Source organism: Ceratotherium simum, chromosome 6 (assembly GCF_057802395.1).
Source record: "Ceratotherium simum simum isolate JZ-2026a chromosome 6, ASM5780239v1, whole genome shotgun sequence".
Taxonomy (NCBI): Eukaryota; Metazoa; Chordata; class Mammalia; order Perissodactyla; family Rhinocerotidae; genus Ceratotherium; species Ceratotherium simum.
In genome coordinates this window covers 56,323,904-56,350,428 of record NC_141905.1, presented here as the reverse complement: position 1 = coordinate 56,350,428, position 26,525 = coordinate 56,323,904, and the positions used below count along the sequence as shown (strand labels likewise).

At 35.7% G+C, this 26,525-nt stretch overlaps 1 pseudogene; it reads left to right on the top strand.

Moving 5' to 3' along the window:
• Window positions 1–324: 324 nt before the first annotated feature.
• LOC101406539 (cytochrome P450 2C18-like) lies at window positions 325–24,690 on the top strand (annotated as a pseudogene).
• The last annotated feature ends 1,835 nt before the right edge of the window (window positions 24,691–26,525 follow it).

Sequence of the window (26,525 nt, the reverse complement as noted above, 5' to 3'; positions counted from 1 at the left end):
ATGAAATCATTTACTTCAGTAGTTCATTATCCTGGTTGCACTTGAAACCACCTGAGGATTTTTGTGTGTTTGTTTTTTAATTACCAGTTCCTGGGCCCTATCCCAAAATCTCAAGGATAAGGGATTGGAAAGAAGAAGAGCAAGGCTAAAGAACAATTTATTTTTATCTTCATCAGTGGACCAAAAGTTCAGTCAGAGGGATTAGAGTTGATTTAGCTGATTGATTGGTCACTTTATACCTCAGAGAGGCACATGTTCAATTAGCAGGGCGTGTTATAAAAGGTTTGGATTTCAGGCTCACAGTTGTCTAAGTAAGAAAAGACAATGGATCCGGTGGTTGTCCTGGTGATCTTTCTCTCCTGTTTGCTTCTCCTTTCACTCTGGAAACAGAGCTCCAGGAAAGGGAAGCTTCTGCCTGGCCCCACTCCTCTCCCTATTATTGGGAATATCCTACAGTTAGATGTTAAGACTGTTAGCAAATCCTTTATTTTTTTTTTTTTAATTTTTTGTTTATTGCCGTAACATTGGTTTATAACATTGTATAAATTTCAGGTGTACAAATCCTGAATCAATGTATGTTTTATGCTCCTTCTGTGGTTTGCAAAGGGTAAGTAAATTAATCCTTACTTTGAAATAAAATGTATTCCTGATGGCAAATATTAAAATAGATCATGGTACAGAATATATTTCTTATGTATTTCAACGTTTCCATTGTGTTTTTAGTTTGTCCTTGTCAGATAGGGAAATAAAGTAACGCATTTTGGGAGAAGAGAAACAGTTAAGTAGTCATAAGGCAAGATCAAAATAATAAAATGGCAAACTGGAGTGTTGCTGCCCTGAATTGTTTCGTAGTCATTTGGTGTGATTCTTTGCCTGAAGGCAAATGGTAACAGAAGTGTTTTGTGATCAGAGATTTCATTCAAGAAATTATCTGCTTTATGAGCTATAGGTTTTGTTTTGCTGAGTCATGAAAATTAAACTTCTCTGAAGAAGAAAATTATGTCTAATGTCAGGAAATAGCTATGGACTCAGGATCAGCATAAATGAGTGGAAGAAATAATCTTTCAGAATCCATTGAGTGGTAACAGTGTCCTTTTGTATTCTGCTCAAAGCTGCTGTCTGTACCCTATGAATGCTGCAGGATAGAAGAAATTGTTCTTCCATGAGATGCTGCAGCGTCTGGCACTGCCTCTGTGATGTTTGCTCTCCTTCGGTGTTAGTAATACCAGTGGTTTCAAATTAGAGTGGGTGTTAGAATCATCTGGGCTCATTTTTCAGAATGTAGATTTCTAGGATTCATTACAAGACTACTAAATCAGAATTCCCATGAGAAGAATTCTACAGGTGATCATGAAGCTATCAGCCTCATATTATTTCAAATGTGGGAGGCATTGGGACTGATAAATTGCTCAAGCATCAGATGTTGACAAAACAGAAGTTCAAATTTGAGTCTTCTATTTATTAGCCATGGTACCATGCGAAAGAATTTGTAATTCTCTGACTTCAGTTTCCTTATTTGCAAAACAGAGCAAACAAACTTGCTGAATGTGTTAATGTGAAGATTATATGTAATCTGTGTACCAGTTGCCCAGATCATGGCACAACATAGGCCATCCATATGTGGCTGCTATAATAATCATCATATTCATGAATAAAATTCAGAAGTGTTTAAAGCTGTGCTGGCTGAATAAAAATATAAAATATATGATGATAGCATCCGTCTGAATCATGCACAAAATATAGACCAAATTGTGACTCTTTTTGCTAATATTTGCATTTTATTTCCCTTTCCCAGTTCTCAAAAGTCTACAGCCATGTGTTCACTGTGTATTTTGGCATGAAGCCCACTGTGGTGTAGCATGGATATGAAGCAGTGAAGGAAGCCCTGATTGATCTGGGAGAGGAGTTTTCTGGAAGAGGCTGTTTCCCAGCCGGTGAAAGAGCTAATAAAGGACATGGTATGTGTGTGTGTATGTTCAGCATTGGTAATGGGGGTGGGAGAATGGCAAACATGAATTTAAGGATCTCCTCAGCAGAGCTTTGCCCAGCCCCAAGGCTGCCAATTGTCAGCTTCTTCTTCCTTGTTGAGAACCTCCCTTCTGGTTTCTGTTTACCCTATGATAGGAATAGTATCCAGCAATGGGGCAAGGTGGAAGGACATGTTGCACTTTTCCCTCGTGAACCTGAGGAATTTGGGGATGGGGAAGAAAAACATTGGAGATCGTGTTCAAGAGGAAGCTCGCTGCCTTGTGGAGGAGTTGGAAAAAACTAACTGTGAGTGATTCTATACTTTGTAACTCTGACCTTAACAGACTGCTCTTGTTACCGGATACATACCCAGGCTCTTTAACTGCCACACAAAAGGAGCCAAACAAAGCTGGAACGCCAGGCTTATGGCAAGGAAAGAGTTTTTATTTCAGGTGATGTCAGCCAGGAGACTAGAGCTCTCAAATTTTTCCCGTCTCTCTGAAAGATGGGAAGCAAGGGGTTTTAAAGGTTGTGAGGAATGTGGCTGCTTGTAGGGAGGGGGAGCCTGTGCCCTTGCTGGTTGGTGCTTTCCCATCAGCCAACGTCTGGCCTTGTCAGGCTGCTGGCAGGGAGGAGGATGGCGAGATAAGGAAATCGCGGATGGGTGTCCTTCAACTGTCTCCGTGGCGGATGGTGGACAATTTGTAACTTCTATTCCGCCTTGTGAAGTTCAGGGATAGGAAAGTTTAAAAAACTGATATTTACATATGAATGTAACTCAGAGAAGCAGGGAAAGAGGATGAGTGCTTGTGGTTTTAACTCCATGTATTCTGGGTTTAATGTAGGGGAACTGATATCAGGGCCAGTATTACTCTCTGGTGTAATGACATCCTTGAAAATATTTCAGGGTTGGACAAATCTTTCATTACAGGTAGTGGCTACCAGCCCACAGATGGAGGAGGGAGGGTGTGAAGCAGAGAGTCAAGGGAGCTTTTGTGTATCTATGCTTGTTGTGTGTGTTCACTCACGATTGTGCATACAGTGTGGGTAAAAAAGGTCATTTAATCCTGTTCTGTTTGTTTTATTTCAAATCATTAAAGTATAAGAGTAGAAAGTTTTGAGCCTCATTTTTTAAGAGTTAAGAGCATTGTTTTTTCCATAGCATAATTGTGTGTTACCTATTCCAGACTTCTCACCAGGGAATATTTGTCAAGTGAGAAGAACCTGTCACACTCTTATGTTGCTGAACCAGCTGCCTTGTGCTTTCACTTGATTGGACTACACTTGTAGCCTCACTGACAAGTTTGAGGGTTTCCTCCAACATCCCTGCCTACAGATCCTACCAGCAATGGTGCTACAGATGATTTATAATTTAATATATGGTTTTAATTGCTTTGGCATATCTTTGTGAAATTCTCATCAATTATAATTTTTGTGTGAACAAAGCATGATTTAAAAACTGTTAGCATGAATTATTTCATATTACCTACTAGTTAATAAATTGAGTTACACATTTTGTGAATATATACACTAACGCATAATTCTACAAAATACACAAATACCAAGTTGTATAACGATTTATTTAAGCAGGCTTCAAATATTATTAATCTCTATCCCTAACTGTAATTGGCTGTGTTTTCAGTTTTGCTTAACTTTTTCCCCCTCCATGTTGGATTTTGGTTTAAAATTTTATGGTAATTATATACCTCCCATTTTAGCTCTGCTAACCTATGAAGTGCTTGTCACAATGACCCTGACTTTCTGCTTGGATTCCAAATTACCCTGTTTTAAAATTTATCTCCCAAATGAAGTGAAAGGGAAGACCGCAAGTGAGATTTTGTCTGTGAATCTCGCTCACACACACACATCCCCTAGGTGTTGCAAATAATCCTCCACCTCCTTAGCTAAAATAAAACTGTTTTTGAAAGCTTAGACTCTGGAATATGTAAAGGAGCCTGGCATAGAAGCAGATAACTCCTGAGGTTTCCTATTATACAATGCCCTATTGTTTCTTCACATCGTTTGTGATTCAAGTCACCTCTAATTAAATCTATAGAGGTGAAGTTGGGAGCTTTTACATATAAAGCTTGTTGATCATTTGATTACAGTTTCATTTTTCAGATCCTCACAAAGAGAAAATCTGTCCTCTACTTTAATTTCTTTACCTATAAAATGATAGAATTAACAAAAATGATGCTTAAATTAAAAAAAAATGATTTTATTGAGGTCATATTGGTTTATAACATTGTGTAAATTTCAGATGTACATTATTATATATCTGTATTTGTATGACTACATCTTGTTCACCACCAATAGTCTAGTTTTTATCTGTCACCATATATATGTGCCCCTTTACCCCTTTTGACTTCTCCCCAGCCACTTCCCCTCTGGTAACAACTAATTTGTTCTCCTTATCCATGTGTTTGTTTATCTTCCACATATAAGTGAAATCATATGGTGTTTGTCTTTCTCTATCTGGCTTATTTCACTTAGCACAATACCCTCCAGGTCCATCCATGGTGTTGCAAACGGCACAGTTTTGTCTTTTTTCATGGCTGAGTAGTATTCCATTGTATATATATACACCACATCTTCTTTATCCATTCATCCATTGATGGGCACTTGGGTTGCTTCCACATGTTGGCTTTTGGGAATAACGCTGTGATGAACGTACATCTCTTTGAATGATTGATTTTATGTTCTTTGGAGAGATACCCAGTAGTGGGATGGCTGGATCATATAGTATTTCTATTTTTAAGTTTTTGAGAAATCTCCATACTGTTTTCCATAGTGGCTGCACCAGTTTGCATTCCCACCAGCAGTGTATGAGGGTTCTGTTTTTTCCACATCCTCTCCAACGCTTGTTATTTCTTGTCTTGTTAATTATAGCCATTCTGTCGGGTGTGAGGTGATATGTCATTGTAGTTTTGATTTGCATTTCTCTAATAATTAGTGATTCTGAACATCTTTTCATGTGCCTGTTGGCCATCTGTATACCATCTTTTGAAAATGTCTGTTCGTATCCTCGGCCCATTTTTTGATCAGGCTGTTTATTTTTTGTTGTTGAGTTGTATGAGTTCTTTATGTATTTTTGAAATTAACCCCTTGTCAGATACATGATTTACAAATATTTTCTTCCAGTTGGTGGGTTGTCTTTTCATTTTATTCATGGTCTCCCTTGCCTTGCCGAAGCTTTTTAGTCTGATGTATACCCATTTCTTTACTTTTTCTTTTGTTTCTCTTGCCTGAGTAGACATGGTACTTGAAGGTACTGATACTGCTAAGACCGATGTCAAAGAGTGTACTGTCTATATTTTTCTCGTAGGAGTTTTATGGTTTCAGATCTTACATTCAAGTATTGAATCCATTTTGAGTTAACTTTAGTGTATGGTGTAAGATAATGGTCTACTTTCATTCTTTTGCATGTGGCTGTCCAGTTTTCCCAAGACCGTTTATTGAAGAGACTTTCCTTTTTCCGTTGTATGTTCTTGGCTCTGTTGTCGAAGATCACCTGTGTCCATAGATGTGTGGTTTTATTTCTGGCTTTCAATTCTGTTCCACTGATCTATGTGTCTGTTTTTGTGCTAGTACCACGCTGTTTTGATTACTATAGCTTTGTAGTGTATTTTGAAGTCAGGGATTGTGATACCTCCAGCTCTGTTCTTTTTTCTCAGGACTGTTTTGGCTATTCGGGGTCTTTTTTAGTTGCACATAAATTTTAAGATTCTTTGTTCTGTTTTTCTGAAGAATGTCATTGGGATTCTGATTGAGACTGCCTTCAATCTGTAGATTGCTTTAGGTAATAAGAACATTTTAACTTTGTTTATTCTTCCATACCATAAGCATGAAATATCTTTCCACTTATTTATGTCTTCTTCAGTTTTTTTCAATAATGTCTTATAGTTTTCAGTGTATAGATCTTTCACCTCCTTGATTTAATTTATTCCCATGGATTTTATTTTTTTTCTTGCAATTGTAAATGGGATTGTATTCTTGACTTCTCTTTCTGCTAGTTCATTGTTAGCATATAGAAATGCAACTGATTTTTTGTGTGTTGATTTTGTACCGTGTAACTTTGCTGTAGCTGTTGGTTATTTCTAATAGTTTTTTGGTGGATTCCTTAGGGTTTTCTACGTAAAGACTCATGTCACCTGCAAACAGTGAGTTTTACTTCTCCCTTTCCAATTTGGATCCCTTTTATTTCTTTTTCTTGTCTAATTGCTCTGGCTAACACGTCCAGTACTATGTTGAATAAGAGTGGTGAGAGTGGGCAGCATTGTCTTGTTTCTGTTCTCAGAGGAATAGCTTTCACTTTTTTTGCCTCGAATATCATGTTGGCTGTGGTTTTGTCATATATGGCCTTTATTGTGTCAAGGTACTTTCCTTCTATACCCATTTTCTTGAAAGTTTTTGGAGGTGGGATATCATTTGGATCTTGTCAAATGCTTTCTCTGCATCTATTGAGATGATCATGTGATTTTTATTCCTCATTTTGTTAATGTGGTGCATCATGTTGATTGATTTGCAGATGTTGTACCATCCTTGCATCGCTGGAATAAATCCCACTCGATCATGGTATATGATCCTTTTAATGTACTGTTGTATGAATTGCTAATATATTGTTGTGGGTTTTTGCATCTACGTTTATTAGCGATATTGCCTTGTATGTTTCTTTTTTGGTTTTCTTTGTCTAGTTGTGGAATCAGGATAATGTTGACCTCATAGAATGAGTTAGGAAGCTTCCTATCCTCTTCAATATTGCAGAATAGCTTGAGAAGGATAGGTTTTAAATCACCTTTGAAAGTTTGGTAGAATTCACCAGAGAAGCCATCTGGTCCCGGATTTTTGTTTTTTTGGAGGTTCTTGATTACTATTTAAATCTCTTTACTCGTGATTGGTCTATTCAGTTCTCTATTTATTCTTGATTCAGTTTTTGGAGGTTGTAGATTCTAAGACTTTATCCATTACTTCCAGATTATCCAACATTTTAGCATATAGATTTTCATAATAGTCTCTTAAAGTCCTTTGTATTTCTGTGGTATCCATTGTAATTTCTCCAATTTCATTTCTGATTTTATTTATTTGAGTCTTCATTCTTTTCTTCTTAGTGAGTCTGTCTAAGGGTTTGTCAATTTTTTTATCTTCTCAAAGAATCAGCTCTTAACTTCATTGATCCTTTCTGTTGTTTTTTTAGTCTCTATGTAATTCATTTCTGCCCTGACTTTTATTAATTCCCTTCTTCTGCTGACTTTGGGCTTTACTTTTTGTTCTTTTTCTAGTTCTTTTAGGTATAGTTTAAGACTACTTATTTGAGATTTTTCTTGTTTGTCGAGGTGGGCCTGTATTGCTATAAATTTCCCTCTTAGAACTGCCTTTGCTGCATCCTATATGAGTTGATATGTTGTGTTCCATTAGGCCTGCCCTACAAAAAATATTGAAGGGAACCCTCCTACCTGAAACAAAAAGTCAAAGGTTTACAAAGCTTTGGGTCAGGAGATAAATAGACTGACAAAATTAGAAAATTGTGATTCTGTATCAGAATAGGTTAGCAAACATCTAATTATAACTTAAAGGACAAAGGAAAAGAAAGCATCAAAAATAACTATAAACACTTCAATTTGGTCACAAACTCACAACACAAATAAGAATAAATTGTGACAACAAAAACATAGAAGTGGAAGGGAAAAAGGATGGAAACTGTATAGGCCAATGAAGATAAGAGGCTATCAGAAAAATGAATATCCCATCTATGAGATCCTTTATACAAACCCCATATTAACCACAAAACAAAAAAACAGAGCGGAGTCACATATCAGAAATAAAAAGAAAACCGAGAACACCATCACAGAAGACCACCAAATGGAAAGAACAGACAGAAATACAAGGAAAAATAAACAATAGAAATATAGAGCAACTGGAAAACAGAGATAAAGTGGCAGTATTAAGCCCTCACACATCAATAATCACTCTAAATGTAAATGGATTGAACTCACCAATCAAAAGACGCAGAATGGCTGTATGGATCAGAAAACAAACCCCAACAATATACTGCCTCCAGGAAACACATCTCAGCTCTAAAGAAAAACATAGGCTCAGGGAAGGCATAGAAGATGAATCTCCAAGCAAATGGCAAGCAAAAGAAAGTGGGTGTAGCCAAACTTATATCAGACAAAGCCGACTTAAGATAAAAAAGATAATGAAAGACAAAGAGGAGAAGTATATATAATGATAAAAGGGACATTCCACCAAGAAAACACAACACTTACTGATATATATGCACCTAACACATATATAGGTATATAAAGCACCCATTAGCAGAACTAAGGGGAGAAATTAACACCAACACAATAATATTAGGGGACCTTAATACCCCACTATGTCAATGGACAGATCATCCAGACAGAAAGCCAACAAGGAAACAATGACCCTAAATGAAATACTAGACCAGATGGACTTAATAGATATATATAGAATATTACATCCCAAAACAGCAGAATACACATTCTTCTCAAGTGCACGTGGAACATGCTCAAAGATAGACCATATGTTGGGAAACAAGATGGTTAAGTTTTAAAATTTATTAAAATGTACTATTCTGTTGATGACTATACAGAATAATATCCCAGAGGTCCACAAGAAGGCAGTTTTGCCCAATAAAGTAAGTTTGGGGGCTCACTGGAGATGGCAGACTCTAATCCTTAAGGTAGAAAATTATTTTTATTTTATATATATGAAATGAAGAAATTAAAGAACTCTGTTTATCAATTTAACGTTTTTTGTTTGCCTTATCTGGGATTTAGTTTGGAGTAAATATTTCTCATTTTACTTTTATTTTAGACAGACAAATCTATCTTAGTATTATTGTTTTCATGTATTAGTTTTTCCAATAAAAGATCAATTCTTTCTCCTTTTTTACCTTTGTTCCATCAAATACATGAATTCATGCATAATCTCTGTCACTTTAGTCTTTCCTTCTGCTGTTTTACATACAATTCTTTCAATTATTCATTAAATATAAAAAGTTTAAAGTCCCTAATGACTTTGTCTTCCTATATCAGTCTTTAATTGTTTACAGGCTTTGAAGACAGAAGTGATTCTGCACTGATAACTTGAATTATTTGATGTTTTAGAAAGTGGTCTCTTCACGTGGTTTCTATTTCCCTCCAAAATAAGAGGCACTTTGAGTTGTAATGATGTAAATAAAGGGGTGAATGTGAATAGAGTATGTGGAAACAATTATTAAACTAGCTAAGATATAATGGTCAACTCAAATTTAATGTAAAAATGGATAGGTTGATTTTATACCTGATGAACTTTTTCCTGTTAAGAGAAGATTTTTCATTACTAGATATTACTTTATAGTTTCTAAAATTACTTTTCTCTGTTATCTCAAAGTCAAACACTTTTATATGCATATTTTAATGTTATGTTTTAAATGTTTCCAGCTCTTTAGCTTCACCTTGGAATCCCACTTTTATCGTGGGCTGCACTCCCTGCGATGTGATCTGCTCCATTATTTTGCAGAACTCATTTCTTTATACAGATCAGAATTTCCTTAACTTGTTGGAATTATTGAAAGAAAACGTCACGATTCTGAGCTCCCCATGGTTGCAAATGAGACCAAGATCCTTTCTTCCTGATAAACTATTTATACTCTTTTCTCTGACAAGTACAAAATTCTATACAGACCAATAAACTATTTATACTCTTTTCTCTGACAAGTACAAAATTCTATACAGACCAAACTATGAAATGAATGTTTAAATACCACTGTCCTGCCCAAATTTCTTGTCATGCAGTAAACCTCTGGGAAAGATGGCCCAGCCCTTTTTTTTTTCACACAAGAAAATGAATGCCCAAATATAGAGCTTGAATTCATGTCCATTTGCTCCCTGTCCAGTGATTTTTCCAGTAAACTTCAAAGCCCAGTTTCCAGAAATTATTTTGGTAACTTTCCAAAAAAGTATGGCCATAGCACTCAGTGGACATCAAGCCCCTTGTTGCAAGTCTTCCATTACCGAAAAGGGCTGCCCTCCAAGCAACACTTAGAGGCCTACCCACTATGTTACTTTGCAGAAATATTCTAATTTAGGATATCAAGGAGGGGGAATGTTTGGGAGCACAGATGCTGCCAAGAAACTCTGAACACGGAGGGTATTATTTATGCTTCAGTTGGGATCTTAGCTCAAAAGATAACTGGCTTAGGAATGAGAAAATATTTGGGTTTTATGGTGCATGAACACTAAATAAACATAATTTCACCCTATGCTAAGTGTGCCTCTATGTACTGTATTCTGTCTAAAAGATAACTGCATGATCTTAGAGAAGTCACTTACTTGCTCTTGTGCACAGTTACTTTATCTGTAAAACGTTCAGTTGGATGTCATGGTATTTTTAAGATGCTGTCCATTCTAAAGTACTGATTCTGTTTGTGAGGCTGCTTGATGCAATGAGAAACAACAGAGACCAGCTTATGCTCTTTATCAGGTTACTCACACTCCCTTAGCCTACCTTCTCATCTACAAAATGTGAATCATAGTTTTTCATGCCACCCTTTATTTCCATGTTATAGGGAAGAAATGATGTAGATAATGAGAGATTTGATATGTTTTTAATTTTTAAAAATGCTGTGTGAGTATAGGAAATGATTATCATCTTCCACCTCTGGACATAGTTCTCTTCCTGAAAACTTTGTCAGCATAGAGCATTAGTTTATACGTGCAGTGAAAATTCTCCCCTCAAGGTAGACACCACATTCTATTCATCTTTTTAGCAAAAATTTCACCAGGACTTGGTATATGATATATATGTCTTCATTGAGTGTTTTTTGTTTAATAAATGATTTTTTTCTATTTCAGGTCTGCAATAATGTCCCTGCTTTCCTTGATTATTTCGCAGGGAGTCATAAAAAATTTCGTAAAATGTTGCTGATATAAGAAGTCATCCTTTGGAGACAAAGAAAGAACCCCAAGAATCTCTAGACACTAACAATCCTCAGGACTTCTTTGATTGTTTCTTGATCAAAATGGAACAGGTAAAATAGTAACAAGGGCTCAATTATTTGATTAGTTGTGCATTTCGTGGTTCATTGACTAATTCTCTAGTTACAAGTTCTAAATGGTAAAGTGAGAAATTCTTGACTAGCCCTTTCTGTACTTACTGTGTGTATGGATCTTCACTAAGAATCATGGAAAATTTAAAATTGATTGTTAAATACATGGACCCTGTTTTTAGGTGCTAATAATATACTTGAGGTGAGAGAGAATGCATAACTCAGGTGAAATTGATACAATTACAAAAAAGAAACAAGGTACAAAATACTGAGACATAAAATAAAGATGGAAATGATCATTTGTACTCCGTATATGGAAGAATGAGAAGGAAAGGCTTGACCAAGGTGGGCTCCCTGCATGTTCTGAGGTTTGAGTAGATCTTGAAATATTTTCAGTGAGGGACAGTGTTGCAAATTTCAGGTGAGATGAATGGTGAATGCAAAAGTTGTGAGGTGTGTGTTGCCGAAAAATATTAGGTAGATGAAAAAGGGAAGCCTTAACTGAGTGTAACCAAAAATGCATTTGGAAAGATAAAGAGTTGGAAATTGGTGTTTGTCAAGGAATTTATAATCATGAATTCTGGCTTGGAAAATTTTATTTGATCAGGAAGAAATACGAGCCAAAGCAAGAATGGAATTCATATAATTATAGGAGAAATTATCCTCTGCATCCTTTAGAGGGATCTATAGGATGAAACTAGGGTTCACAGACTGGTTTGGTTATTTTTCATTTCTTTAAACTTGGACTTGATTACAGTCTGGGCCATAGAAGTGCAGAGCAATCTGAAATAAAATCAAGGCTTTCCATCCTGTCATATTCTCAGAAATTTAGGAAGAGAATCAATTAGACTGTGCCATGGAAATCAAAAAAGAAGCAATATTTTAGAAGAAATAGAACAGATAAAATTGGGAATTAAAGAATGCTGTCCCCGGGAAAGTCTTTGAATTTTATTAGAATTTGTGTTTGAGGAGTTCTATAGAGAGTGGTTTTAATAAAGGGGGAAAGATGGGAGCCAAATTACAGGGGCTTGGGTAGGAAATTTCAGGGATGAGACCAAAAGTCCCATACATGAAGTTTAACCAAGGAGGGAAAGATTTGGATGATGATTTGAATAGTGGTAGGGTCAAGTTGAAAAGGTGTGTAAAAAAGTTAATGGGAAGATGTGAAACGTGAGGTACTAGGGCAAAATGTGAAGTGAGTCAAAGATGCTGAAGGAGATGACACTGGAAGAATTACCCATAGAATTTGAGCCAGACTGTCAAATCATGTGTTCTAGATGCAATAAAGTGAGAAGATGAAGTGACTTGAAGAAACTGGAAGAAGGAACAAGCAAATTATTTCTGCTCTCTGCCTTGTCTTCTGGTAGAGCAATGATTATTATTCTTTTTGAGGTCCTGTTAATTCGTGAATCTGATTAAATGTGTGGACACTTTTACAGAAGAATGCACCTATAATGGTTCTCCATATTTTGCACACAATTATTGGGGATTCCTTCCTGTTATGAAGCCTCTTCATTTATCTCAGGTCAAGGAGAATTCTAAGATCTCTGGGATTTTATTTCAAGTGGATATTTCATGACTACTATATTTAAAAACAATATTCTTTCTCTGGCCTCACAATGTATTTAAGGTCTAGATTAATTTATTTTTTGGTAACAGCTTTATTGAGATATCATTCACATATCATACCACTTGCCCACTTGAAATGCACAATTCAGTGGTTTTTAGTATTTTCACAGAGTTCTGAAATCATCATCACAATCAATTTCAGAACATCTTCACACCCCCCAAAAAAACCATATACCATTTAGCAGTAATCTCCCATTTTTTCCCAAACATCCCAGCCCTAGGCAACCACAAATATATTTTCTATCTCTGTAGATCTGCCTATTCTGGATATTTTAGAGAAGTTGACTTTACCATATATGGTCTTTTGTGACCGGCTTCTTTCACTTAGTGTGTTATCAAGGTTTATCATCATTGTAGCATGTATCAGGACTTCATTCCTTTTTATGGATGACTAATATTCCGTTGGATGGGTATACCACATTTTATTCATTCATTCATCAATTGATGGACACTTATCTTTTTCTATTTTTTGGCTGTTATGAGTAATGCTTCTATGAACATTTGTGTACAAGTTTCTGTGTGGATATATGTTTTTCTTTCCCTGGGATATATACCTAGGAGTGGAATGATGGGTCATATTGTAACTCTGTGTTTAAGCTTTTGAGGCACTGTGGCTGGATCAAAAATCTAAACAGAAGAGCTACAGCTATAAAACTCTTAGAAGAAAAAAGGGAGAAAAGCAGGTGCACCATTTCATATTCCCACTAGCATTGTGTGGGCATTCCAATATCTCCATATCCACATCAACACTTGTTACTATCTTTAGTTTTTATTATAACAATCTTAATGGGTATGAAATGGTCTTTGATTGTAGTTTTGATTTGCATTTCCCTGATGATTAATGATGTTGAGCATCTTTTCATGTTTTTATTGGCCATTTGTATATATCCTTTGGCGTCATGTCTGTTTAGATTATTTGTCCATTTTTACCCAGGTTGTTTTCTTTTATTGATTATTGAGTTGTAAGGGATCTTATGTATTTTAGATAGAAATCCTTTATCAGATATTTTGCCAAAATATTATCTCACTCTGTAGGTTTTCTTTTTGCGTCTTGATGGTGCCATTTGATACATAAAAATTTTTAATTTTGTTGAAGTCCACTTTATCTGAAAAAAATTACCTAATACAAGGTCACAAAGATTTAGGCCTGTGTTTTCTTCTAACAGTGTTATAGTTTAGCTCTGTCATTTAGGTCTACAATCCATTTTAAATTGGTTATGTAGATGGGAGAAGGTTCAATATGGTGGGATAGGAAGAACTTGAACTCACCTTCTCCCACAGACACAACCAATCTACCACTGTATTTAGTATAATTCCCTCTGAAAGAGATCAGAAGATTCGATGAACAGAGCCTCCATAGCAAATGATAAAAGGACAACATCAAGGCAAGTAAAAGAGGCAGAGTCATGGGCTTACCAAAGAAAAACCACACTCCAACTGCAGCAGTCCTCAGTTTGGGGAGATCTCAAAGGTATGAAATGTTTCCCTGAGGAGAAGGAATTCGAGCTCTGCATCAGGCACCACAAAGCTTAGATCCTGCACAGGAGAGACAAACCCCCCAAACGCCAGGCTTTGAAATCAGTGGGGATTAGGTCTAGGAAAATTATAACACTATAGGGAGGGCAAAACCCTCTTCTAAAGAACTTGCATGCAGATTCACTCAACCTGGAAACCAGAACAAAAACACCAGTTTGAAAAGTGCACAAACTATAGGTGAAGAGGACCCATTTACTAACTTTAAAGCATCTGCAAGAGAGGCATGAATCAGCCAAGACTCCCTCCAGGGACTGAGACAGTGACAGGAACCATTTTTACAAGAAATGTTAAAGGGAGTTCTTTAAGTGAAAAAGAAAAGGCAATAACTTGAAATAAGAAAATACATGAAAGAGAAAATCTCACCTTTTGTGTATGTATAGGAAAGATAGGGGATCAACCACATATACAACTAGTATGAAGGTTAAAAGACAAAAGTAGTAAAATCAACTACAAATAAAATAATTAGTTAAAGGATACAAAAAATAAAAAGATGTAAAATATGATGTGAAAAACATAAAACGTGTGAGGGGGTAGTTAAAATATAGAGCTTTTAGAATGCATTTGAATGTAAGCAAATAACAGCTTAAAATAGACTGCTATATATATAGGGTTGTTATATGTGAACCTCATGGTACCCACAAACCAAAAACTTAGATACACAAAAAATAAAGAGAAAGAAATCAAAATATAACTAAAGAAACTAAAAAGAGTCATCAGCCCGCAAGAGAAGAAGAAAGGAACAGAGAAGAACTACAAAAACTACCAGAAAATAATTAACAAAATGACAGTAAGTACATACCTATCAATAATCACTTTGAATGTAAATGGACTAAATTCTCTGATCAAAAGACATAGGGTGGCCGAATAGATAAAACAAAAACCAAAAAACAAAAACCCTAAGACTCATCTATATGCTGCTTACAAAAGACAAACTTCAGGTCTAAAAATACACAGAAACTGAATGTGAAGGGATGGCAAAACAAATTTCATGCACATAGAAATGAAAAGAAAGCAGAGATAGCAATACTTCTATCAGGCAAAATAAACTTTAAAGTAAAGACTGTAACAAAAGACAAAGAAAGGCATGATATACTAATAAAGGGGTCAATCCAACAAGAGAATATAATATTTGTAAATATTTATGCACCCAACATAGGAGTTCCTAAATCTATAAAGCAAATATAAGAAGACATAAAGAGAGAAATTGACAGTAATACAATAATAGTAGGGGACTTTCATACCCCACTTACATCAATGGATAGATTATTCAGACAGAAAATACAAAAACAGTGGCCTTCAATGATACCTTAGACCAGATGGACTTAATATACATGTACAGAACATTTCATCCCAAAACAGCAGGATACACATTCTTTTCAAGTGCACATGGAACATTCTCCAGGATAGAGCATATGTCAGACCACAAAACAAGCCTCAATAAATTTTAAAAGATTGAAATTATATCAAGCATCTTTTCTGATCATAATGGTATGTAACTAGAAATCAATTACAAGAAGAAAACTGGAAAAAATACAAACAGGTGGGGACTAAACAACCTGCTACTGAACAATCAATTGGTCAACAAAGAAATCAAAGAATAAATAAAAGAATACCTTGAGACAAGTAAAAGTGGAAACACAACTTTCCAAAATCTATGAGATGCAGCAAAAGCAGTTCTAAGAGGGAAGTTCATGACTATACAGGCTTAACTCAAAAAACCAAGAAAAATCTCAAATAAATAATCTAACCTTACACCTAAGGAACTAGAAAAAGAAGAACAAACAAAGCCCAAAATTAGTAGAAGGAAGGAAATAATAAATATCAGAGTGGAAATAAATGAAATAGACTAAAAAAATAGAAAAGATCAATGAAACTAAGAGGTGATTCTTTGGAAAAAGTAAACAAAGTTGATAAACTTTAGCTAGAATTATCAAGAAAAAAGAGGGAAGCCCTAAATAAATAATAAAAGAAATGAAAGGGGAGAAGTTATAAGACATACAACAGAAATACAAAGGATAATAAGAGACTAATACAAATGATTATATACAAACCAATTGGACAACCTAGTAGAAATGGACAAATTCTTAGAAACATACAATTTTCCAAGACTGAATCAGGAAGAAATAGAAAATCTGAATAGACTTATTACTAGCAATGGAATTGAATCAGTAATCCAAAAATTCACAGCAAAGAAAAGTCCAGGCCCAGATGGTTTCACATGTGAATTCTACCAAAGATTTCAAGAAGAGTTAATACCTATCCTTCTCAAATGATTACAAAAAATTGAAGAGGAAAGAATGCTTCCAAATACATTTTACAAGACCAGCATTACCCTGATACCAAAACCAGACACATGCTACAAAACAAAGAAAATTACAGGCCAATATCTCTGATGAATATAGATGCAAAAATCCTCAACAAAATATTAGCAAACCAAATTCAACAATACATTAAAAGGATGCTACACCATGATCAAGTGGGATTTATTCCAAGAATGCAGGGATGGTCCAGCATCTGCAAATCGATCAATGTGATACACCACAAAATGAAGGATAAAAATCATATGATCATCACAATAGATGAAGAAAAAGCATTTGACAAAATTCAACATACATTTATGATAAAAACTCTCAAGAAAGTGGGTATAGAAGATACATACTTCAAGATAATAAAGGCTATATGTGAAAAACCCACAGCTAATATTCTATTCAATAGTGAAAATTTGAAAGCCTTTCCTCTAAGATCAGGAACAAGACCAGAATGCCCACTCTTGTCACTTTTATTCAACATAGCATTGTAAGTCCTAGTCAGAGCAATTTGCAAGAAAAAGAAATAAAAGTCATCCAATTTAGAAAGGAAGAAGGAAAACTGTCACTATTTGCTGGTGACATGAAACTATGTGTAGAAACCCTAAAGACTCCACCAAAAATCTATAGAACTAGTAAATGAATTCAGTAAAGTTGCAGGATACAAAATTAATATACAGAAATCTGTTGCGTTTATATACACTAATAACAAGCTATCAGAAAGAAAAATTAAGAAAACAATCTCATTTACAATTGTAAAAAAAAGAATAAAATACCTAAGGATAAATTTAGCCAAGGAAGTGAAAGAACTGTACTCCAAAAACTATAAGACATTGATGAAAGAAATTGAAGATGGTACAAATAAATGGAAAGATATAATGCTCTCATGGACTGGAAGAATTAATATTGTTAAAATGTCCATACTATGCAAAGCAATCTACAGATTCAATGCAATCCCTATCAAAATACCACTGGCATTTTTCACAGAACTAGAAAAAATAATCCTAAAATTTATATGAAACCACAAAAGACTCTGAATAGCAAAATCAATCATGAGAAAGAAGAACAAAGCTGGATGTATCACGCTCCCTGGTTTCAAACCACACTGCAAAGCTATAATAATCAAAACGGTATGGTACTGGCAAAAAAAACAGACACATAGATCAATGGCACAGAATAATGAGCCCAGAAATAATCCTATGCATGTATGATCAATTAATCTTCGACAAAGGAGGAAGGAATATACAATGGGGAAAAGATAGTTTCTCTAATAAATGGTATTGGGAAAACTGGATAGCTACACACAAAAGAATGAAACTGTCTTACATCTTATACAAAAGTAGACTGAAAATGAATTAAAGACTTCAATATCTTATAACCAGCTCTCATTCTTGTTTTTTTGAGCCTGTGCCCCTGGACTGTGAACTTCATCAACACTTCTCAGTTTTTCCTCTCTCTTCGTAGGTGGAACAGTATGGCTAGGGGGGACTGGGGTTGTGAATTTCTCTTCTCTCTTGTGGAAGCCGTGAGCCAGCTGGAGTTGGGTATCCCCGTCCCCCAGGTGTGTTAGGCTCTTATAAAACCCAAGCAGGTTAGGCTCTGGTAACATAGTTTCTTCTGAGGGCAGACCTCGTGAAGAACAACTGAATGCTCTTGCATATTCCAAAATGGTTCCTTTTCTCTTCTTGCCAGAAGCAAAAGGGTACTTTTCTCTGATATTAACTCTGAGGACCTGTTAGAGATCCTGAAAGTAAAACTCACAGAAGTGTGGGTTCCCCTCTATGAAGGGTCTCCCTAGAGATTTTAACTCTCAGACTTGTCTACACTAAGCCTCCAGCAATTGGTTATTGCCATTTAGGTTTTACTACCCTGGACTGGTTCCCACAGAGGTTTCTGCTCATGGGTTTCTGCTCTGCTAAGTCATGATTCTCTGTATCTACTTTTCTGTCTCCCCAATTTTGAAAACAGTGGTTTTCTCTGTAACTTCACTTCTCTGATGGATATAAGAAGAATTATTGATGTTTTCATTTGCTCAGCTTTTTATTTGTTGTAAGGATGGAGTCACGATTTCTAAGCTCCTTACATGCCATGACAGAAACTGGAATCTTATTAATTTTTTTTAACGATCCTTCGACAGAAGTCATTTTTCTGTTGCCACTTTAAATGATATTATCCCACTATCTTCTGACATCCAATGTTTCTGATGAGAAATCATCTCTTACTTTTTTTATGATCCTTTGTACATGATGAGTAAATTTCTCTTCCTGCTTTCAAGATGCTCTGTTTTTTGTTTTTTGCTTTTTCTTTTTAATTAAAACTGTCTTGGTATGGGTCTCTGAGGTTATTCTGCTTGGGTTTCATTGAGCTTCTTGGATCTGTAGAATAATGTCAGTCATCAAGTTTGGGAAGCTTTCAGCCATTATTTCTTCAAATATTTTTTCTGCCCTTCTTTCTCTCTTCTCCTTCTGTGACTCCCACAATATGTTTGTCAGTATGTCTCATGGGGTGCCAAAGACTCTATTCAAATTCATCCTTCTTTTTTCTTTATACTATTCCAATTGGGTAATTCCAGCTTCACTGTCTTTAAGTTAGTTGTTTCTTTCTTCTTCCTGCTCAAATGTGCTATTGAACCATTCTAATGAATTTTTAAATATTTTTCACCTATTATACTTTTCAAGTCCAGAATTTATATTTGGTTATTTTTTATATATTCTATCTCTTTATTGATATATTTATCTTGTTCATTGTTGTTCTCCTACTTTCCTTGATTTCTTCATGGTTTCTTTCAGCATATTTAAGACATTGAATTTAAAGTTTTTGTCTAGTATGTCCAATGTATGGGCTTCCTCAGGGAAGAGATGTCCTTAAACGTCTGAATATAATAAGAAAAAAAAAAAAGGATTCTGTCCATTTAAATCCCCTTATGCAATGCTGTTCAGGAAGTCTATTCAGCCTGTGGGGATTGACACAATGGCCAGGCTCTGTGCTAGCCCCTTGGTAGTCAAAAGCATGTGATCAACACAAAACCCTGATTTTTTGGGACAAGGTCCCTATTGCCCACCCTAGGACTAGGAATCTGCAACAGATATATGGGCCACAGTCCTCACAGCTGCCTGCAGGGGACCTGGTGTATGGAGAATGGTATCTGCTAGACACTGAAATTTATCAACTTCTTTCTCATCAGGCACTCCCCTGGATGCTGTAAGTGTTCAACTAGACTCCAGAGTACCAAAATAGTTGCTTCAGACAGTTGATACCAGGCCAATAGTTTTTTCTGCGGAGGGAGTTATTCCAGGATCTTCCTACTCTGTTGTCCTCGTGACATTACTCTAGTAATGCCACCTTAACAATATTAAGTGTTTCAATTCATGACATGCAATGCATTTCTATTTATTTAGACCCTCTTTGATTTCTTAGAACATTGCTTTATGTAGTCAAGCTTAATTTTCATTGGATATGTGCACATAACCACTACATATCTAAATTCACTTCAACAGCTGGAAATATTAGTATTGGTTTATGAGTATACTGCTCTTCTTACTGACTTTAAAGTAATTTGGATTTGACAAGCTAGAAACTGTGGAAAGCCAATGTTAATAAGGGACATAACTGTCATTCTAGGAAGTACACCTCTTCTGAGGGTTAAGTCTGCCTTAATGGTGTTGATTACATAATATTAGACATGCCACAAGTCACCTGGATATATAAGAGCACCATTAAATTAATGCTGGCCTATGGACTGGTTAGAAAATATACATATATTTTTAACCCTCTAGTCAATATTTAAAATTAACCCCTTTTTGTCAATTCTGTGTCACATAACCCCTCAGTCCTAAATAAATCTTAGTTGTCTTTATTAAGTGCTTTCTCCCAAACATCAATTTGTGAGAGCTCCATTTATTGATTCCCATATCCTCAGTATCCACACTACCCTTACCCTCAATTTCATCTTTTCTGGGTAATTAATTCCCCAACCTCTCTGTCTTCATGTTTGTGATGTCCCTTTTGTTTGTAATTCCTATTCATTCCTGCACTTGTTTCCTAGACCAAGTTGCCTATTGCCTCACATCTGGAATACCATAGTGGCCTGCCCTGTCTTGTCTTTGTGAATCCATTCTTTGTCTCTATAATCTGTTCTAGGAAGTGTTGCCATATGAGCTGTTGGACAAGTTCAACTTCATAATGAATATTCAGGTTATAGTGAGTCGAGATAAATTACTTAACAGAGAAGAGAATTGTGTACTCTTGATTTAATCTTGTTACATCTTCCATGCTATGATCCTAATTTACACATTTCTATCCATTAAGATTATGTTTCTTTACAAATAAGAGAAAACCCAATTAACCACGTCTTCAACAAATTGTTTATTTATCTTACATACAAGGAGTCTTGTGGTGGGTCAGTCTAGGGTTAGCACAGTAGCCCTGAAACATCAGACTCAGGCACCTTCCATTATTCTTCACCATACCCAGTATACAGACCTTCATCTTCATGCTTAAATACTGCTGTCCTGAGATGATGTCTGCCTCACTTCCACTTTCACATCTGTGTTTTGAGTAAGAAGAAGGAAAGAGAGGTGGCTCCACCAGGCTTTTGTTTATATCTCATTCATAAAACATATGTTGCATGGCCCTCCTAACTGCAAAAAGGATGGTGAATGGAATTTTTAGGCAAGCAAGGAGTAAGGGGGTACGAAATGAAGATCAGGCCAACTAATCAGCAGTCTCCCATGCCATAAAACAGCTTTTTCTAATAATGCATGATTCAGTGTCTGTGATGGCTTCACTTTATAACAATCTAAGTTATTTTGTATTTATTGCAGTTAAATATGCTGGCAAACTAATATGCCAAATAATTGCACTAAATCATTTCTAGGAAAATCACAATCAACAGTCTGAATTTACTATTGAAAATTTGATAAGCACTGCATTTGATTTATTTGCCGCTAGAACAGAAAAATGAGCACCACTTTGAGATATGGAATCCTACTTCTGATAAAGTACTGAGAAGTCACAGGTAAGACTACAAATGGTGAACAGGGTAAATCTCAGAAGAGACATCTGGCAAGACATTGTTACTTTCCTGCCTTTCATTTCTCTTAGAGAAGATTCAATATTGAAATTTCTGTGCCACTAGCTATAATTTGTCTAAATTTAATGAAGGGATAAAATGAGACAACTTTGCACAAGAGAGGTTGGTGACTGAGAGAAGTGAAGGACAGTGTGGGTAGAAGGAAAGCAGCAAATTTCTGCTGCAGTGTCTGGATTCCATTGGGAGGTGATTTGTGTCAGGAAACAGCCATCATGAATTGGCCTAAGATTACATATTGGTTTTCCTAAGAAAAGGCCGCTTTGAATGGTAGGTATGTTTGTGCAGAAATCTTCCCTCATTCTGAAAGTACAGTGTTCTAATGCTGGGGTAGGGAAAATGGGAACTCTTTATAGAAGCATAAGTGGAAATTCTAGAATTTAGTGAGGAACCCTGAAAAAAATTTCTACAGTCTGAGAAGCATTCTAAAAGGTTAGATTCACAAGAATGGTGCTGGTATTTAGGCAGAAGATGTGCCTAAATAATTTTATTATTCCAAAAGTCTGTTTCCAGGAAACTAGGTTTGCCAAAGTAAGATTTTTTGGGGGTGGGGGTGGGGTAAATAATTTTATCTTTTATGAACATTTTATTTTAGAAAGTTACCTCAAAAGAGTTCCAGTTGCGCACAGCAGATTAAAAACATTCATTATCTTTTCTTGTGTCAGGATCTCATTGAAACGATTATAAAATAATTACAAATGAAAATTAATTAGTTCTTTGAAGTTAAAGAAGAAGAGTACAGGAAGCAGCCTTCAAGGTTTCAGAAAATTTCTGAAACACAGAGAGCGGAAGGGAGGGTGATAAGTACCTCAGCAGAGAGGATGAAATTGTAACCTAAATGTCAAAGGAAGATTTATCAACATGGAAAAGCTAATGTGTGTCCCCAAAATCCCCAAAGTCTCACTATTTGGAAGTATCAAGTGTCTAATAAGTTAGGGGAGATGAGGCAGAAGACAGGAGGCTCCCTCTACAATGTGTACAGTTTTGTACAGTTGTACAGATTCTCTCTACAATTTTTTTGAGCAGGTAACTTTTTCTCTCACAGGAAACACAGGTGTACTCTCTAGAGAAACTGAACATAAGAGGCCTGCACTCAGGGACACTGTGCAGAAGCAGGGAAAGAGTGAAGCACAGAGCTAAAAAGAGGGGATAAGTCTGAGGCCACCTCTTGAATTCTGAGACTCTTAGCTCTTTTCTCCAACCTTCATCCTGAAACTAGCAACCAGATGTACACTTCAGAGAAAGCATAGCTGCAAAGGAAAGACCTTCATATTCCACCATCAAGACAGAACATTCTCTCCATGTGTCTAACAGAGTAAACGAAAGAAAAACTTCCACCCAAGACACATGCTTATGAAATTTCAGAACATCAGGGTAAAGCTAAAATCATAAAAACTTTCAGAGCTAAATCAGGTCATATATACCAAAGATTAGAAATCAGAAGGTTGTCAGAACTGTCAAGAGCAACTATTATCTTGTGTATTATAAAAAGAGCAATTTTCAGTTGTGCATGTTTACCAAAAATGTTACTTCCTCTTTCCGCTTTCTCAGAAAGTTACTGGAAGATATGCTCCATCCAAATATTTGAAACCAAGTCAGACATGGTCATGTGCTCCAGGATATTGGAAGCCCTCCTGTAGGAGGATGAAAGTTTCAGGGAGGGTAATTGGCAGCAGGCCTGGGGAAATACCAGCTTAGATTGTACTAAGTAGATAAAGCAGGTGTGCAAGAAGTTAAGAAAAATAAAAGAGAAGGATTGATAATCTGAGGTTTGAGCATTTGGAAAATTATTACTAGGAGTTTAAAACATGAGCCTGAACATTTGGAAGTAATTCTAAATAGGCAACTAGAAATTTAGGAATGGATATAAATTGCTTATTTATTGTAAATTGTAAGTTTACAATAAGAAATTGTAAGTTAAAAAATATACAAAATGAAAAATAATCATAGTTATCTTACGAGTGAACAATATTTATGTGGTTATAGTGGTATAAACAATGTATATTAATATAATGAAAATTATGATAAAAATATATAGGCAAAAGTGGAGTTAGGGCCAGTGTGTGCATATGCAATTGTGTGTGTATCTATTCATGGGTATTCTGTATGGAGTGGTGATGGAGATGCAAATCCTCATCTCTCATACCAGAACTTCATTCAGTATTGCCTAAAACTGGATAAATAAATAAATAGAAACAAATATAGAGTCATTGTTTTGAAATGTGTGTATACATTAGAGAAGAAACTGCTAGAATGAGTCAAAAAGGCTACATCTGGGGAGTGGGAAGTTGAGGAGGGTACCATTGCAAGTTGCATACACACACACACAGACATAAATACATATAGATTCATTAGTAGAATTTAATTTTTAAAACTCATACATTATTTTGATATAAATTAAAAGTAATTTCTTTTTTTTCTTTCTGCAGTGACAATAATTTCTTGAGTTAATTATGTGATAACTGTTCATATTTTGAAACATTTCATCATTTCTATTTGTATTAATTGTCCTGTATTGTAATATGTAGGTATGTACAGATATATCTATGCCTAGCTTGTATTGATTATATATATTATTTGTATCATTATATGTATTATTTGTATATGTATTATATGTATAACGAGAGTTATATGTATCTATTTTATAGCAATTCTCTAAGTCTAGTTGTACTTCTGAGCATATAACTTATGTTTATAGTGGTGTTTGGACACCTTAATAATTCTTAATATAACCCTGAATTGCTGTGGCAAATGTGCCATTTTACTTTTTTTCCATCAGTCTTACTTGTATCTTACCAGCTAAAGTCCAGGAAGAGATTGACTGTGTGATTGGCGGACACTGAAGCCCCTCTATGCAGGACAGGAGCCACACGCCCTACAAGGATGCCATGGTGCACGAGATCCATAGATACATTGACCTCATCCCCACCCCTCTGCCTCACACAGTGACCTGTGACAATAAATTCAGAAACTACCTCATCCCTAAGGTCAGATTTGTTTCTCATACATTGACCTCAGTACTCTTGGAGTTCCCATATTCACAGCATGGTTCCACTCTTCCAACAAAGCAATATGAGAGAAATGCAAAAATCATATATTTGGCAGCTTGAAGGACTTGTATTGTACCCAATACAGGCTATAAAGCTTTATAACAGGTCTTGATAGCTGGCAGTGTAAATCTTCCATATTTGTTCCGCTTCTTCAAGATTGTTTTTTCTACTCTTAGCTGTTTACATTTCCAAATAAATTTTAGTATTAGTTTGTTAATTTCCCAAATCACTCTCCTGGGATTTTATCAGGATGACATTAAATCTACAGATTAATTTGAAAAGACTTGTTTTCTTGAAAAGAATTGACATGAATCTTTGAATTCATGAATATGGCATATGCTTCCAATTTATTTGAGCTTTGTTTATTTTTTTCAATAATGTTTTCTTTTCAGTGCAATGGCTTGCGCAGTTTTTGGTTAGGTCTTTCCTAGGAGTTAACATTTTTGACGCTATTATAAATTGCATAATTTAAAAAATGCTTTTTCCATTTCTTTGCATCTGGTATATGGAAATATAATTAATTTTATAATTTCGATGACCTTTTATATGCATTCTTGCTAAATTTACTAATCATTGCTAATAATTTGTGTGTAGAGTCATTTGGAATTTTTACATACACAATCCTGCTGTAGGGGTTAATATTTGTTTCGTTTCTTTTTTTATTGAGGTATAATTGACATACAACATTATATTAGTCAGGTGTACAATATAACCATTCAATATTTGTATATACAGCAAAATGGTCACCACGGTAAGTCTGATTACCATCCATTTGCATACAAAGTTAACAAAAAATGTTTTTCTTATGAGGAGAACTTTTAAGATTTACTCTCTTAGCGAATTTCAAATATGGAACACAATATTATTGACTCTAGTCACCATGCTGTACATTATGTCCCCTGACTTATTTATTTGTAACTGAAAGTTTGTACCTCTTGACCCCTTCACTCATTTTGCCCACTTACCAAACCCCTCCCCTGTGGCAACTACCAATCTGTCATCTGTATCTATGAGTTTTGTTTGTCAATTTGTTTCCTTTTATTTCTTATTTTCTGGTACACATGATTTTAATTTCTCTTTATTGCATTATTCTATTGGCTAGGATTTCCAGGATATTGTTCAAAAAAGTGGTGCTAGTGGACCTCCTTGGTTCAATTTTTCTTTCGTGAGGAAGATCAGCCCTGTGCTAACATCTGTCAATCCTCCTCTTTTTTTGCTGAGGAAGACTGGCCCTGTGCCAACATCCATGCCCATCTTCCTCCACTTTATATGGGACGCCACCACAGCATGGCTTGCCAAGTGGTGCGTCGGTGCTCGCCAGGGATCTGAACCGGCGAACCCCTGGCTGCCGTAGCGGAGTGCGCGCACCCAACCACTTGCTTGCGCCACCGGCCGGCCCCGACCTTGTTTCAATTTTGATCTCCAGGTGGAGGCGGAGGTTTAACATTGCACTATTGATTGTGATGATTTATATTCATTTTGGTAGATAATCTTTACACATTAGGGAAGTTCGCTATCTCTTACTTTTGTATGATATTTTGTCATGAATGTGTGTACAATTCTGTCAGATGGATTCCCTGCATCTATTGATATAATTGTATATTTTGGCCTCCTTTACTGCACTAAATATACATATTATAAGTATAAGCACACAGCTGGGATTGATTTACTGTATTTTGTTCTGGACTTTTATACTTATATTCATAAATATACTGGTCTGTGATTTTTCTTTCTTAAAATTTTCTTGTCAGATTTCTGATATCAGGGTAACACTGGCCTCATAAAACGGGGTGGGAGATGTTATCTAGTTTGGGTCTATTTTTCTTGTCTTCTCCTCCCACTCTTGTTTTTGTGGGGACATTATTGTGTCTTTGGAATGCCCAATAAATGTTGGT